Source organism: Gopherus evgoodei, chromosome 14, assembly GCF_007399415.2.
Source record: "Gopherus evgoodei ecotype Sinaloan lineage chromosome 14, rGopEvg1_v1.p, whole genome shotgun sequence".
NCBI lineage: Eukaryota > Metazoa > Chordata > Testudines > Testudinidae > Gopherus > Gopherus evgoodei.
In genome coordinates this window covers 19,351,386-19,369,079 of record NC_044335.1, presented here as the reverse complement: position 1 = coordinate 19,369,079, position 17,694 = coordinate 19,351,386, and the positions used below count along the sequence as shown (strand labels likewise).

The 17,694-nt window shown below is 44.7% G+C and overlaps 1 protein-coding gene across 5 annotated transcripts in view; it reads left to right on the top strand.

Annotated features, from left to right (window-relative positions):
- The window catches only part of EYA2 (EYA transcriptional coactivator and phosphatase 2), a 151,327-nt gene that overhangs the window by 35,641 nt on the left and 97,992 nt on the right, over positions 1-17,694 (top strand). Inside the window, exon 1 of one of the 5 annotated variants that reach the window (XM_030533622.1) lies at positions 70-165. The exons of 3 other annotated variants lie outside the window; for them this stretch is intronic. The gene's annotated coding sequence lies outside the window, so the exon portion shown is untranslated. Of the gene's footprint in view, positions 1-69; positions 166-12,313; positions 12,350-17,694 lie in introns of those variants that run through there. One more of the 5 variants, XM_030533621.1, reaches the window with a different exon arrangement.

Below are 17,694 nucleotides of genomic sequence, written 5' to 3'. Positions count from 1 at the left end.
ATGACGCATCATGAACATGTGAATCAAGAGTTGTTCCTTTGGAGCTGGCTGGTATGAATGTTTATGGGTAACTCATGCACATTCAAACCCACAACAAACCTAAGCTATCACCTGAGAAGAAAGGCAGCCCTCAACACTCCCTGCAGCGGGCCTCCCCTCCCCAAGGTAAAACATTTTGACACCAAACTTCCTGGAATATGTTTCACTTTGACATTTGTTCCACTCAATGGCCCAAGTTTCAGTGAGTTACACATTCTTCATTCTTCTTGGTGCTCAGAAACCATCCAGCCAGGGCTGGTGCAAGGATGTTTTGCACCCTAGGCAAAACTTCCACCTTGCACCCCCCCCACCGCACCCCTGCCCTGAGGTGCCCCCCCTTTGGCAGCTCCCCCCCCGCCCTCCTCCCTGAGGCATGCCACCCACCCCAGCTCACCCCTGCTCCGCGCATGAGCACGAGCACCCCGAGCACGCCGTTGCTGCTTCACTTCTCCCGCCTCGCAGGCTTGCGGCGCCAATCAGCTTAGATGCCGCAAGCCTGGGAGGTGGGAGAAGTGAAGCAGCGACAGCGTGCTTGAGGAGGAGACGAGACGGGTGAGCTGGGGCGGGGAGTTCCCCTGCGTGTCATCCCCCCTGACTTGCTGCAGACGGCCCTCCCCGCGCTTCCCTGCCCCAGCTCCCTCCGCCTAAATGCCGGTGGCAACCGGGGCGGCCGAAGATCCAGCCGCCGCGGTCACTGCCGAAGAAAATGGCGCCCCCCCAAATTCCAGCGCCTAGGCGACAGCGTGGTCGCCTAAATGGTTGCACCGGCCCTGCATCCAGCCCCGCCCCCTCTCCTCCTACCCTCAGTTGCCAAAGTAGCCAAAGGAAAACGGAAGTTGTACTGCTACTATTCTGTTTGCAAACAAAAACTCAGACCCCCTGGAAGGAGCACACATCTGGAAATGGGTTCTCTCTGTACAAATAATGTGCCTAAATTCCCAAAAATGAAAAGGCTGCTCCATCCAACTCCAGCTCTTCAGTTTTGGTGACAAAATAAAAGCTCCTTGACGAGGGGCATAAAGCTTTCTGCGGCAAACCTAAAGGGACAAGGGATCAGTGTAGAGGCTGCCGTTGCTGTATCACCTTAACTGGCCTCTTCCAGTATCCCACAATGCTTGCTGTGACTTCTCTATTCACTGTTTTGAACTGGGCTGCCCTGCATGCCTGCTACACCGGCATGCATCCCTCCCATTTCAAAGCTCTGGAAAATTCTGACAGTTAAACATGCTGTTCAGCTCCGGCAACAAAGAGCAAATCATTAACGTGGAGTGGTGCTGTCTCCTGCACTCTCAACACAGAGGCAGGCAGGAGCTATCTGAATTTAGAGACATGTCAACACACTCACTCCCCCAACACACACTTCCCCCCCCCCCTCATGCTTCCTGTCACACACTCTCTCTCCCCTACCCCTCCACACTTCAGTTGAAAAGCAACTAGCAATCTAGTAGGATTCCCATGGAAGGATGGGATTGAGAAACCTGCATCATGTGATGCTTTACCTGCCCCATGAGGCATTGCAAACCCTTCCCAAAGCACCCGGCAGCCAGCTGCACAGTGGGATAGCTACCCACAGTGCACTGCTCTCTGTGTCGATGCAAGAGCTGCTATTGTGGATGCATTCTGCTGACACAAGGAGCATAGTGTGGACATGCAACAGCAATTTAATTAAAGTGTTTTAATTAAAGCAGAATAACTTCTGCAACAACAGTCTACAATGTAGACAAGACCAAAGTAAAACCTTAGTATCTGTGAAGGTAGAAATGTTTACTTTCTGTTTGTAAACAAGTTCAGTGGCTGGGAAGGTTTGAATTGTTGACAAAAAAAGGTTTGAAAACTTTAGCAGATCATTTTTCCATTTTCTGCTCCTCTCTGTCAATAGCTTTTAAGCCTGGTTTACACTTACAAGTTTTGCCAGTATAACTGTTTCAGTTAGGGGGTCTAATTATTTCAATTAAAAAAAAAATAAAAAGTCATACCAGTAAAAGCCATAGTGCGGACACAGTTATGCTGGTATAAAGGTAATTTATGCAAGCATAGTTTATTCCTATGCCTTGTATGGGAATAACTATACTGGCATAAAACACCTTTGTAGTGACACAACTGCATCCACACTAGGGAGTTGCAATGCTTTAACTATTGTTGTTAAAGTGATACAACTTGTGCGTAGACAAGACATTAATTTTCCATAGAGTCTAATAGGTGAGAGAACTTTCTCTTTCAACAGTCTTTGAATAGAAGGTCCTCTGCATATAGGAATACAGTGTTGCCATAGATGATTCTTTCTACTGTCCACTCCCACAATTGAAACAGACCTGATCTTTCTGAAAGAGCAGAAGCTCTTCATGGGATGGGGTTTTTGTCCTACTTTGAATTTTGCATCCCAGTGAAGTCTATGACCACTTAAACTATGAAGATCTGGTAGCTGGATTAGCCTCTCAAAGTATTATTCACCTTCTAGTATTATTAAATACTAGATAAAATAGTAATGATATAAGAGTAACAGATGATTTTTTTGGATGAAGTCCTTCGCAGATTGACACAGCATGAGATGGAGTACTTTGGTGCATGTGTCAGTGTTGCCACTTCTCAAGGTATTTTGCAAATCTCATGGTACTTGCTGTTTTTCTTAATGCACTAACTCTTGGAGTCATGCTATTTTCTGAGATTTGAGGAGTTTTATTGTAAATAAGTATGTCGAGAAACAAGATAACATGAACCTTAACGACTAAAAAACCAGAAGGAAAATAGTCCAAAATTTTATTTATTTTTTATTTTAAATCTCATGATTTTTGAGTGCTTGAGGTTGGATGCAGTGTTTTGGTGCACATATGGAGAACAGGCTATTTGAAGACAGAGCCTCCATGTGAGTGTCTGAGGAGAATGTTATCCTTGTTTTGAAGAACTCCAAGCATCCACCTCCCTGTGTATCCTTGCAGTTGTGCCTTTATTATGTTGCATTGTGACATCCAGTGTTTAAAATGCTGTTAGTGTTATGCACTGCAGTGCAGCATTTCACATTTTAAAAGAAACACTTTTTTTTTTTTTTTTTGCTTTCAAACCACACTTATTTGTTTGTTTTCATTTCAAGTCTAGTCTCTTTCAAGTGGTACTTCACTATACTCAGAGGGAGAACAAAGCCCTAGGATCAGCTCTGCTCTTACTTCCAAGTTACCTTTCAAACCTCAGACTGTGTCTCCTAAGGGAATTTTCCCGGTACTTCATAACAAACATTCACAGTTGGCTGGGTTGGCTTGTTTGTTTTATATGCACTAAATTTTCTTGGGAAGTTTAGTCCCAAGCATACCTTGGATTAATCAACCAGAAAGTGCTGATGCATCCTCTGGTCTATCTTTCTCCAGTCTCTTTCACATGTTAATTGCAGGAAGTGTACAGAGGACCATTGCCCAGTTATGGCCTCTGTTAATGAATGGCCACCCCCCTTTTGCTCTGTCTGACCACAAGGCAGGTGTGGGGATTGAGAGTCTCAGGGAGAGTGTATAGAAAGAAGGGGTGCCAGGTAGCTTTGCTGAAAGAAAGATGGGCATTTTATTTACATGGAAAACTATCTGTCTTGTTTACCCTACAGGCCTGAGGCAAGAAATGGTCTGGAATCATAAAAGGTGACTAAGGCAAACAAGCCAATCCTTTGGGAAATTCAGAACTTGTGGTGGAACAACATGTACAATCAGTTTTGCCAACCTCAGCCATTCAAAAATCATGAGATTGGCTTATAGATGATTAGACCTTAAATAATATTTTATTCTTTTTATTTGCCTTCTGGCTTTTAAGCTGTTAAAGTTTGTTCGGATGCTTTTCTCCACTAACATGAGGGCTAGAAAAATACAATTTGATTAAAATGAAAGATGAGATTCTCACAGTCACATTATTCCAGTAACAGGGGCTTTAACAAAAATACCGAATATCACAAGACTGGTGATAAAATTGCATGGTTTGGCAATACTGTAAAATATTAGTTTGTCTATAGAAAGTGTTAGTAATGCTGTGGTATAGGCTCTCTGTTCCTGTTGACTGCGAAATGTCAGAAGTATTATTGTTATAAATATTAAAGTAATGTGCTCAGTAAAGTATATGACAAAATAAAAGATGGTCTCCTGCCCTGAGGAGTTTGAATACAAATACATATTTAAATCAATGTTAAAATGAGGCCAAGTATGAACATTAGGCCAGCTACAAAAATGCAAAACTGCACTCCGTTGTCCCTATAGTTGGGTGTTGAAAGTGTCTGAGAGCCGTGGGAGCTGTTTCCTGTTGTACTGGGTGCTCTCCAATATCTGGGCCCACTGGGATGAATTCAGAGGGCACTGAAAGACTTTCATGTGGATTATTTTCTTGATTTAGTCCGTAGGATACTTGATTTTTTAAAAACCATTTATTTATTTAGGAAGTTCTAACAAGTTTATAAATCCTTGCCATGTAAATATCAGAAACAAAGCAATCATTACAACAGTGAGCTTTTTGTTTAAACAGATATTATACAGGAATGGAGTCATTCTTTCTATTTAGCACAGTGTCACCGTATTACAGAGGGAGCAGCGTTTTAACCCCTCTATTATTTTTTGTGATTTTTATTAAATTGAGTGAAATCTCTGCCTATGCATATTTAACAGACCAGACATGCTTGTCAAATGTTAATATTCAAAAACATTGGACAGGTGTAATGGTTTTTGTTTTGGGTGGTTTTTTTTTTTTTTTTTTTGGCAGGTCGTACTTTGTCTGGGTACTTGACTTAATTGCTGAATAGGAAAGCTATTAACAAACCCTGCCATTGACATTGTAATTGTACTTGTATTGGCAGAAGTCATTGTGCTGGCCTGTCAGTGACCTGTGTGCATGATGTCCTGCAGTCTGTAGGTGGTAGGAGTTCAGAATGGGGCAGAAGCAGTACACCTCATCCTGGATGTGTGGGAGGAGCACTCTATATTACTCTCAGGTACCCCCGCCTCAACTGATTTAAAAACAAGATCAAGTGGCCTCAGAGGAAGCTGTCCTAGGGTATGTCTACACTACGGGATTATTCCAATTTTACATAAACCAGTTTTGTAAAACAGATTGTATAAAGTCGAGTGTACGCGGCCACACTAAGCACATTAATTTGGCGGTGTGTGTCCATGGTCCGAAGCTAGCGTCGATTTCTGGAGCATTGCACTGTGGGTAGCTATTCTGTAGCTATCCCATAGTTCCTGCAGTCTCCCCCGTCCCTTGGAATTCTGGGTTGAGATCCCAGTGCCTGATGGGGCAAAAATCATTGTCATGGGTGGTTCTGGGTAAATGTCGTCACTCATTCCTTCCTCCGGGAAAGCAACGGTAGACAAACATTTCGCGCCCTTTTTCCCTGGATTGCCCTGGCAGACGCCATAGCACGGCAACCATGGAGCCCGTTCAGCTTTTTTTTACTGTCACTGTATGTGTACTGGATGCCACCGACAGAGGTGATACTGCAGCGCTACACAGCAGCATTCATTTGCCTTTGCATGACAGCACAGACGGTTATCAGTCGTTCTGTACCGTCTGCTGCGCCATTTGAGATGACGGTTATCTGTCGTTCTGTACCGTCTGCTGCTGTCATGGGTGCCCCGGCTGAGGTCGGCTGGGGGCGCAAAGACAAAAATGGGAATGACTCCCTGAGTCAATCCCTCCTTTATGGTATCTAAAAATAGAGTCAGTCCTGCCTAGAATATGGGGCAAGTGTACTAGAGAACCAGTGTATCAGAGAACCAGAGAGCGCAGCCACTCCTTGTCAGATCCCGCAGAAACGATGAGCTGCATGCCATTCATGGGGAGTGCCCCTGCAACAACCCCACCCGTTGCTTCCCTCCTCCCCCAACCTTCCTGGGCTACCATGGCAGTGTCCCCCCCATTTGTGTGATGAAGAAATAAAGAATGCAGGAATAAGAAACAGTGACTTGTTAGTGAGATAAAATGAGGGGGAGGCAGCCTCCAACTGCTATTAGTCCAGGCAGGACATTAAGCGGTGTGGGGGAGAGGAGCCCAGCATCCCGCTGCTATGATAGTCCAGGCAGTACAGAATCTTTTCTTTACACAGGAAAGGGAGGGGGCTGATGGAGCTCAGCCCCCAGTTGCTATGATGAAGACGGTTACCAGCCATTCTATACCATCTACTGGGAATGACTGGGAGTCATTCCTATTTTTACCCAGGTGCCCCCGGCCGGCCTCACCTGAGGCCAGCCAGGAGCACTCAGCAGATAGCAAGCATATTGTACCGTCTGCCACCGGGGAGGTAAGAGGAGCGGATACTGCTCTTTACTGCCTCAGCATCATGTCTACGAGCAGCATTCAGTAGACATAGGGTGACATTGAAAAAAGTCAAGAAATGATTTTTTTCCCTTTTCTTTCACGGGGGGTGAGGGGGTAAATTGATGATCTATACTGTGAATCACCCTGGACAATGTGTTTGACCCTACAGGCATTGGGAGCTCAGCCAAGAATGCAAATGCTTTTTGGAGACTGCTGGGGACTGTGGGATATCTAGAGTTCTCAGTACCCTCTCCTTCCCTCCATGAGCGTCCATTTGATTCTTTGGCTTTCCGTTACGCTTGTCATGCAGCACTGTCTATCATAGCCTGGAGATTTTTTTCAAATGCTTTGGCATTTCGTCTTCTGTAACGGAGCTCTGATAGAACAGATTTGTCTCCCCATACAGTGATCAGATCCAGTATCTCCTGTACGGTCCATGCTGGAGCTCTTTTTGGATTTGGGACTGCATCGCCACCTGTGCTGATCAGAGCTCCACGCTAGGCAAACAGGAAATGAAATTCAAAAGTTCGCGGGGCTTTTCCTGTCTACCTGGCCAGTGCATCTGAGTTCAGATCGCTTTCCAGAGCGGTCACAGTGGTGCACTGTGGGATACCGCCCGGAGGCCAATACCGTCGATTTGCGGTCACACTAACCCTAATCCGATAGGGTAATACTGATTTTAGCGCTACTCCTCTCATTGGGGAGGAGTACAGAAACTGATTTAAAGAGCCCTTTATATCAATATAAAGGGCCTCGTGTGGACGGGTACAGTGTTAAATCGGTTTAATGCTGCTAAAATCGGTTTAAACACGTAGTGGAGACCAGGCCCTAGACTTCCTCTGTTGTGGAGGAAAAAAACAGCAGAAAGATACAGGGAGAGAAGGAGAATCGGCTGCTCCATTGTATCATAGACGCTGCAGCGACAGAAGAGCTGCTTCCATCCCTGTAGTAAGTCCACCTCTCTGAGAGGCAGGAGCTCGGTCGATGGAATAATTCTTCTGTTAACCAAATTGTGTCTACCGTGGGGCTTAGGTCAGGCTAATTACATTGCACAGGGCTTATCATTTTCATTGTGAGATGTATGTATAGGTAATATTTAAGGAATGAAGTATTTATATTGAAAGTGTGCTCTGTGGACTAAGGGTATGTCTACATCTACAATTTTGCAGCGCTGGTTATTACAGCTGTATTAGTACAGCTGTATAGGGCCAGCGCTGCAGAGTGGCCACACTTACAGCAACCAGCGCTGCAAGTGGTGTTAGATGTGGCCACGCTGCAGCGCTGTTGCACACCGCGGGGAAGGAGACCTGCTTGGAGGGGGGGTCGGGGAACGCCAGAGCACACCGCGGGGAAGGAGACCTGCTTGGAGCGGGGGTCGGGGAACGCCAGAGGACACCGCGGGGAAGGAGACCTGCTTGGAGGGGGGGTCGGGGAACGCCAGAGCACACCACGGGGAAGGAGACCTGATTGGAGGGGGGGTCGGGGAACGCCAGAGCACACCGCGGGGAAGGAGACCTGCTTGGAGGGGGGGTCGGGGAATGCCAGAGCACACCGCGGGGCTGGATACCTGCTTGGAGGGGGAGTCGGGGAACGCCAGAGCACACCGCGGGGAAGGAGACCTGCTTGGAGGGGGGGTCGGGGAACGCCAGAGCACACCGCGGGGAAGGAGACCTGCTTGGAGGGCAGTGGAGTTTGCTTAATTACCAGAGAAGCTTCCTCAGGTATGCTGGGATACCTGCTTATTCCACGGAGGTCAACAAAAACGCTGGTGAGTGTCTACACCTGATGACCAGCGCTGGTGATCCAGCGCTGGATCCTCTACACCCGAGGCACGACCGGGTGTACGGCCAGCGCTGCAAACAGGGAGTTGCAGCGCTGGTAATGCCCTGCAGGTGTGTACACATCCTAAGTTGCAGCGCTGTAACCCCCTCACCAGCGCTGCAACTTTGTAGTGTAGACAAGGTCTAAGAGTAGAAATCAATCACTAAGAGATAATGTGCCTCCGGGGTGGCCCATCCAAGCAAGAGGGAGTTGTCACTCCTCCCTCATCAGCTGGCAGGATAATGCAAGGCTCAGCTGAGCAGCCTTGCTCCCCCCAAAACTATCAGTGGAAAACCATCAGAGGCACCACCAAACAATCAAAACTTCTGAGAGGACCATTACACCAGACAGAGCTTTGCACTGGCTGTGAATAGAAACAAAAAATTGATTTCAGTATAGCAGAGTATAGGGAAATACACTCTGGATCCATTCACTGAGGAGGGGGAAATGTCCATGAACTTTTGGACCCTGGTTATTAGGAAATGAGCCAGCTCTGCAACTAACTGAACTTTCAGGGGAGAATCTACTTTATCAGATAGGAAAGATATAGACCAAGGTTTGCGATTGATGTTTTGTTTTGTATTGTAATGGCTTGTTTCCATCACACTCTCTTATTTCTAATTAAATCTGTATTCTTCCTTTAATAAATCTTGTTTTGTTTTATAAGTGCTCATAAGTTCAAAGTGGTTTACAGGAGTGGTGGTTTAAGGTAAAACTGGTAAACTAGAGTACACTGCCCCTTTGTGTACAGAGGATCTGGAATTTCTTTGAGTGTCCAGTGTCAAGGGCTGGAAATCACAGGAGAATGATTCAAGGGGGGATCGGGGATTGGGGTGCACCTATTGTTAACCTGCGAAATGAAGCTAGGGCTGGCATAGCTCAGAGAAGAATGCGTGAGTGGCTGAAAGACTAGTAGTACCAGGGATCTGACACTGAGATACTATAAAAAAGACTCCCTTTCTCTAGGGCTGGGTTAACAAGGTGACTCACAGTCCTGGGTACTACATGAGCCATTTGCCCCCCACAACAGAGTTACTTAAGGCCCTGGCTTTGTGCTATGGAAGAGAGAGAACATAAGAATGGCCATACTGGATCAGACCAGTCATCAATCTAGCCAAGTATCCTGTCTTCTGGCAGTGGTCAGTGCCAGATGCTTCAAAGGGAATGAACAGAATAGGGCAATTATCAAGTGATCCATCTCCTGTGGTACAGTCCCAGCTTCTGGCAGTCAAAGGTTTAGGGACACTCAGAACATGGAGTTGCATCTCTGACTATCTCGACTAATAGCCATTGATGGACCTATCCATGAATTTATCTAATTCTTTTTTGAACACATTTATACTTTTGGCCTTCACAAGATCTTCTGGCAATGAGTTTCACAGGTTGACTGTACATTGTGTGGAGAAGTACTTCCTTTTGTTTTATTGTAACCTGGTGGCTCCTAGTTCTTGTGTTATATGAAGGAGTAAATAACACTTCCTTATTCACTTTTTCCACGCCACACATCATGATTTTATAGACCCCTATCATATCCCACCTTAGTTACTCTTTTCCAAGGTGAATAGTCCCAGACTTTTTAATCTCTCCACGTATGGAAGCAGTTCCATTTCTCTAATCATTTTGGTTGTCCTTCTCTGTACCTTTTACACTTCTAATATATCTTTTTTGAGATGGGAAGATCAGAGTTGCACATTATTCAAGGTATGGGCATGCCATGGATTTAAATTGTGGCATTATGCTAGTTTCTGTTTTATCTATCCCTTTCCTAATAGTTCCTAACATTCTATTAGCTTTTTTGACTGTTGCTGCACGTTGAGCAGATATTTTCAGGGAACTATCCACAGTGACTCCAATATCTCTTTCTTGAGTGGTAACAGCTAATATGGATCCCATCATTTTGTATGTTTAGTTGGGATTATTTTTTCCAGTGTGCATTACTTTGCATATATAAACATTGAGTTTCATCTGACATTTTAGTTGCCCAGTCACCCAGTTTAGTGAGATCCCTTTGTAACTCTTAGCAGTCAGTTTTGGATTAAATTATCTTGAGTAATTTTGTGTTGCCTGGAAATTTTGCCACCTTGCTGTTAACCCCCTTTTCCGGATCATTTGTGAATATTTTGAACAGAACTGGTCCCAGTTCAGACCGTTGGAGGCAGGGCCGGCTCTAGCCATTTCGCCGCCCCAAGCACAGCGCTCACCGGTCCCGTGGCTCTGGTGGATCTCCCGCAGACGTGGCTGCGGAGGGTCCGCTGGTCCCGCAGCTCCGGTGGGCCAGCGGACCCTCCGCAGGGACGCCTATGGGAGGTCCACCGGAGCCGCGGGACCAGCGGACCCTCCACAGACATGCCTGCGGGAGGTCCACCGGAGCCGCCTGCTGCCCTCTCGGCAACCGCCAGAGTGCCCCTGCGGCATGCCACCCCAAGCACGCGCTTGGCATGCTGAAGCCTGGAGCCAGCCCTGCTTGGAGGACCCTACTATTCATCTCTTTCCATTGTGAAAACTGACCATTTATTCCTACCTTTTGTTTCTGATCCACGAGAGGACTTTCCCTTTTGTCCCATGACTGCTTAGTTTGCTTAAGCGCCTTTGGTGAGGGACCTTGTCAAAGGCTTTCTGAAAGTCCAAGTACACAATATTGTTTGGATCATCCTTGTCCACATGTTTGTTGACACCCTCAGAGAATTCTAATAGATTGGTGAGGCATGATTCCCTTTACAAAAGTTGTGCTGGCTCTTTCCCAACATATCTTGTTTGTCTCTGTGTCTGATAATTCTGTTCTTTACTATAGTTTCAGCTAATTTGTCTGGTACTGAAGTTAGGCCTGTAATTGCCAGGATCACCTCTGGAGCCTTTTAAAAAAATCAGTGTCACATTAGCTACCTTCCAGTCCTCTGGTGCAGAGGCTGATTTAAGCAACAGGTTCATACCACAATTAGTAGTTCTGCAATTTCATATTTGTGTTCCTACAGAACAGTCAGAAGCTTCTCTGAGCACCTCTGCTTTTAGTACTTGGAATGGTCCAGGGAATTATCAGATGAAAAATCTGTCACTGCATCAAGTTTGATCATGTCAGTAGACGATAGCTATCTCTCAGGAATGAAAACAGCCCAAGCTGCAGTGCCCTCAGGGTCACCTTGAAATGATATCTCGTCGTCACGGCTTATTGTCAGTCTTGCAGAACAAGCATTTATGCCAGCTCAGGTTTAACTTTATGCTTGTTCAGATCTTTAGTGCATAGATTTATCTGCTATATTGGGGGATGGACTTTGTGAGCTAATAGGTCTTCTTCCGTCACTGGATGCTCTGATTCATGTATATGAGAGAGAGAGATCTTTCACCTGGCTGAGTGCCTGATGCAGAAGGAGCAGAGAGTCTGTTACAGAAAGAGCAAATATTAGAGTGATGCATAGTCGAACATAGCAACAAGGGAAAGGGGACTGCTCGCCTCCACTTGATGTGTGTGGAAGTGAGAAGCCAATATCTTCAGTACTGGGAATTCCCTCTGCTGATAACTTGGGAGGTGGGCTTGAGATTGTGAAGATTCTCCCTTTTGTGATGTGTCCAGGCAGAGGGGAATTGGGATTCCTCACGTTGCTGATGTCTTAGGGGGAATCGTGATTTTCCCTGCTGGTGACTTTTGTTTGGCATGGGAGGATGTGAAGAAGAGGAGCTGAAATTTGGCAACTGCATAGAAGCTGCAAGCTGTGTGATAATTTTACAAGCTCTTAGGAAGGCACATCCTGCCAGAAAAGCTGTCTGAGCTGCAGCGTCATCCAAGGAAGCAAAGCATTTAAAAGAAGCATATGAGAGCTGTATGGTGATGCCTGTGGTGGTCAGTGAGTGATGCCCACGCCTGGATTCCTGGGAGCCTTTTATTAATGGGAGCGTAAATGAAAACATAAAAAAGGGCCTGAGCCCCCTTTTTACTGCTTTTCTATTCAGAAAAAAAGGCCTGGTAAAGGGTTGCTACTACTTTTGCATTTAAAGCTATTTTTTCTTGTTTCCATTCTTACCTTGGAAATTATCAGCAATAGCCACACTTTCCTCTCCTGGGTTTGCTGGAGGAATTCATGGGAAGGGCCTCAGAGGATGTGTACAGTGAACTCTTCCACCTAAATGAAGGCGCGGAATGTTGAGTCTCTACCAAAGATGTCACTTTCTCCCACATGTTAATTGGGCATTGGCGTTAAATATACATTAACAAACACGGGTAACAAACATTTTAAAGTCTGTCTGCCTAAAAAAATTCTTCCTCTTTCAACTTTTCAGGTTTTAATGTTTTGTGGTGTTGTAATTTCACTAGGTCTCCAGCTACCATAGAGTCCCCCAGTATAGACGAGGTCAAATGTTCATAAGTGCTAAGTCCCATTTTCACAAGTGATTTAGGAACCTGTCTTGTTGAAATCAGTGGGTTATAGTGCCTAAATACCTTTTAAGATATGGGCCTCAATGCTTAAGTCACTTTTAAAAATAAAACTTTGGCTCTTAAATCCTTTAGGAACTTTTGAAAAATGTACCGATGGCTTTTTTTTAAGAAAGGAAAAGAAAGTAGAACGTCTGGCCTTTTCTTTCTTTTAAGGACAAAATCTTTTCAGGCCTTCTTGTGTATCATAAAGAAGCAGAGATCCATTTTTCTTCTTTTTTTGCATCTCACTTTTCAGATGTTTTTAATGCATCCGGCATCATTACAGCATTTGGCCTGGCTGGAGGTCCATATTGGTCTGTATAGCATACAGCACACCATGCTTGTTTCAATATATATAATAAATATTAACTAGTTTTCCCAGTTGTCATGTGATGATACATGCTGAGTCTTGTAAAAAACCTTTGTGGGTCTATTTTGGAGGGGACTGCCTCTACTTCAGCTGCTGTAAACTTCTGGTCTGGAAATCAGAGGGACTCTTTCCAGGGCATTTTAAGCAAGAATATGGTTCCCTCTGAAATCAGCAAGACAGAAGAGCAAGCTCTCTAGGTTGTTACAATGAAAACTCCTGCCAGTCTGTAGTCCTAAGCTAGTAACATCTACTGAGTCACCCTCTTCCCAGTTTGGGAGGAGAAGGAAGGTGAAACTCATCAGCGAGGTTAGTAAAACCATACAAAATCAGGGCAGAAAGACAAAAATGTTCCTTCTGTTTCTATTCCTCTGCTCCCAAGCCAAGCCAAAGCAAAGGATTAGACGTGCTGATCCTGCCCAGGGCTCTCTGCTGGCACATGCGCGTAGTTAGGCAAATCTGGTGGTTTCAGCTTGTATTTGGCCTCTAGCCAGAGAAAATTAAGATTTCTTTAGGGGATCCCCATATGGTTGTTGCCATCTCTTGGCAGGCCTTTCCCCACCATTCTCAGAGCTTATTCTGCAACCTTTGACTCTCCTAAAAACCCTCTCCCGCTCCAGTGCCCTCCTCCTTCTCTCTGCAGGATCTTGCTGACTTTTTCAAAGAGTTAATGATCCACCTTTCTTCTTTCCTTCCCTTCTGTCTTGTCCCCACCTCATCTGCTCATCCACTGACAGCACCTTTGACACCCAGCTTCGCTTACAACCGTCTCAGCATTTTCTTCCATGCTGCCCTCTGTCCATGGAATGTCCTTCCTCAGCTGGTCCAGGAGCCTCTCCTTATTCAGATCTTCTAAAGACCCTCTGCTACACAAGCACGTATAGTAAAGCTGGCCAGTTGAAAGCCCTTCTTTACCCCTTCATGCTTTGCACTACTCATCACTGGGCAACTGGGCCACTGCTCTTAGCTTATTGTCCTGGTCACTGCTAACATCCCAGTGAAAACTTGGCCCCCTACTGCCCTCCCACTTGCTTGTGGTGGATCCAAAATCCTGTTTGCCTTGTAAAAAATAAAACCTTGGTAACTCTGCAGACATGCTTTTAAACTTGTATTGTTTTGAGCTGCTGGCCCAGAATCGCTACTGTATTCTTGCTCCTGAAAGAGCTGCGTTTCAGAGGCAAGCGAAATATGCAGACACACACAGCCAGATCCTGTCCCCTTTTCCAGCTCCTTTGCACAAACAGGCAGCCAAGTATTCTCCTGGGAGGGATAGGAATTCCTAGCTAGCTCACCCTCATCCCCAACCTCACTTAGTGGTGCTGCAGGTGTTAAAATCAGTGGAACTTTTAAAGCATTTTGAGGGCTGCTCTAAATTATCCCAAGGTCAAACAAATCGTAGGGATCCAAGGAGCAGAAAAGAGCCACAACCCTCCCCCACACACCTCCCTTTCGGCAGAGCTGTGTTGCAATTGGATCTGACCTGCAATATCTAGACTGGTTTTTGGTTTCACCTTTTCAGAATACTATCTATCTGATCCTTAGTACCATAGTAGTAGAGTGCTTGTCTGGCTCGGTCTGCACACTGTGGCCCCAATTCAGCAAAGCTCTTAAGCACGGGTTTAAGTACTTTGCTGAAGAGAAATAGGATTACTCACTTATTTAATCTTAGGCACGTTTTTGAATGCCTTGAATTGGGGCCTGGATTTGCAGCCTTCAAACATCATTGTAAAAGAAAATGTGATTTGTAAGTTACCCTGGCACCTCAGCCAAGAATCTGGAACCTTAAAATGTTTAATTTGGCTTCTCTAACTTCAAAATGACCGAAAAGTTTTTTTTTTCTAAACATTAGTAAAAGAAAAGTTTCGGATTCTTGGCCGAGATACTGTGGGCCGACTTTCAGAGCAAAATATTGCTTTTTAAGAAGGGGATTCTAATGGAAAAGCTGAGCACCAAATTCACACGTGGTTCTTTTTTTAAAAGATTATAAAAACCAAAAGCTCTTCCAGATGTCTCTTAGCCCAACATGCTGCCATTGCTGGTTTTAATCAAAGCACAGATCCAGCAACCATTACTGCTGATTCTCCTGTATGTTACTCAACCCAGAAACTATTGTCTGCAGTATTAAATAAATAAATAAAACTCGTCATTTCACAGATTGCACTCTCAGATGTCATTTTGCTGAGCCCAAGTTCATCCAGGCTCCCCTTTTTTACTGAAGATTTTATTTAGATTGTTGGCATAAATTTTTCAAAATGTTGTTTTTTAGATGTTGTTTTAGCAAGATACACTTGCAAACGCTGGTAACTGTGTGTGAGAGAGGTAATAGTACTCGAAAGCATAAACTTGTGCACGCACATACAAATTTTACACGCATTAACTTTTTGCACATGCCAAAATATACAATTTTAAGAAAAATGAGTTGAAACATTTGCAAAAAAAAGTAATAAAGAGCGAATACTGGGAAGTGGGATATGACTTTGGTATTACAAAAGTGAGCAGAGGAAAAAAATAGAAAAATCATCAATCAGGCAATGGCTAATGAAATCCCTGAACAATGATGTAATTAGAGTGCATTAATCATTATAAAAGATCCCCCCCCTTTAAACATCTGCTCCCATTCACTTGGCAACAATCTGGGCAGCGTCAGGAATAATGGGATTTTGGAGTTCATTGAACGGTGCGTGTTGTTTGAGAAATTGTATAGAGTATCCCAGTCTTGGCTAGGATCTGGAACTAAATAGTTTTTCCTCCCCTTCCTAATTCTGCTGTAGAGATTTTAAAATATAAATGAGACAGTTGGATGTCACTTCACAATGGAATAGAAAGCCTAGTGTTAAGCCTGACAAACATACAGTAACCTAAAGGCTTTGCTTGCAGATTTGACTAATGGATGCACTTTTAATATTTTAAACTTATCCAGAAAATTTCAGGACTCTGCCTCCTGGTCACTGGCATTCTTAAAATACGCAGGGACAGATTCTGTATTGTACTGGGCACAGCAGAGTGGAGTGGTCTGCAAGGGAGTCAGTTACAGCTCCCTAATTCCTAGGGGCTGCTCTAACTTACACAAGATGCCAACAGTTCCCAATGCTTTGCCAGCTGTCTGGAGATAGTCAGAGCCTATCAGACTCTGGCTAGTCCTCCTTCCCACCTTAGCATGCCCTCTGGACTAGGGATTGCCAGGAGAGGAGGATGGGAGCTAGCTATACCAGCTCTCCAACTGCCAAGGTTTCCCCCACTAGGGATCACAGGAAAGCTCCCCTCCCTTTTAGTTGCTGGAGTGGCACAGAAGAAGCTTGCACTACTGTTATGAAAAGCAGTAAAAGGGATATTTCATCTCATAAGCAGTGAGGGAACCCATGTTTGCCTTTGCTCTTGAGCTTGTGCAAGTGAATGTAACACAATCCAACAGATCACCACGCTGCTAACCAAAGGAAAATGTAAAATCTTGTATGTGTCATGCAAAAATGTAACTGGCTCTCCTGTTGTACATTATGGGATTATTATTGTTAATAATGGCGGTACCAGGATGTATTTCACTGTTTCTTCAAAGTGTGCTGTTTGACTTTGTAGGGATAGTTCGCTGGATTGGGTAGGTTAGAGAGTCAGAACTTGTGGCTTTCATTTCCAGCTCTGCCATTGACTCACTGTGTGACCTAGGACAAGTCATGTAGGGAGAGATTTTTAAAGCCAGAGGCCAGTTTTGCACCCACATATAACTCAGATAGCTAGATAAATCTAAATGCAATTGACTGCACAGACAATTATTTGTGGGTGTAATTAAAAGCCCACACACACACACACCTTTTGATTTTTGTCTTGCTGTGCTTCCTCATGTGTAAAACAAGAATAGCATTTAACTTTGCTTGCCAAGCTGTTCTGAGGCTATGTAAAATCCTTTGAAGTCCTCAAGTGAAAGGGCAATCCGAATGCAAAATATTAATACTGTACATGGGAGGTTTTCTTTTTAATGAAAGTATCTGTAAGACACTGCAGTTATGGAGCAGGGGACATACAGATTTGGCAAGTTTCTGCTGATTTCAGTTCACCCAGTTTGTGCACAGTTAGGTAGCTTTGCTGAAGCATAAGATTTGATTCTGCACATGTGGTACTGTACTAGAAGGTAATGGTGTGTGTGGACAGTCCAGGGAGGAAGATGAGGGGAAGCCAAAGGTGTCAGGTTGTAGGAAGAAAAGGGAGAAGGGGCTGTAAGATGGAGTTGATGCGGCTGAACATTTTTGGTATCCAAATCCCATGCAAATATTCAAGCTATCTGGTATCCATTGTTGGCACTGTACACATCCCTAATGGACAGATGTATGAATTGATGGGGAGCAGTTGTTGCGTAGTTAGAGTGAGGAGTTTGAAGTCTGAACTCCTGAATCCTGTTTCAGTCTCAGCTGTTTGATCTTGGGCAACACACTTCGCCTCTTTGTGCCTAGCTTACCCCGGCGTATAACAATACTAACCTACCTCCCAGGGGCTTGCGCTGTTTATAAAGTGATTGGAAGTGCTCGGATGAAAAGTGCGTAGTTTATTGTTCTTGATCTCTCCATGCTAGTCACTTTACATGCTGATATTTTCCCTTAAGCAAAACAGAAAAGAAAAAATAATCAAATGGAAGTGCCTAGTCTAGAAATACAATGTCCAGGCTTCAGATTTGTATGTTGCTAAGTTTTAACTTCATGACATTCTAAGTATACTGTACTATGCATTTTAATACCAGCTCCACAGTTGCTGCCACACCATCTGCTGCCTTTATTACTACTGAACAGACAGATCC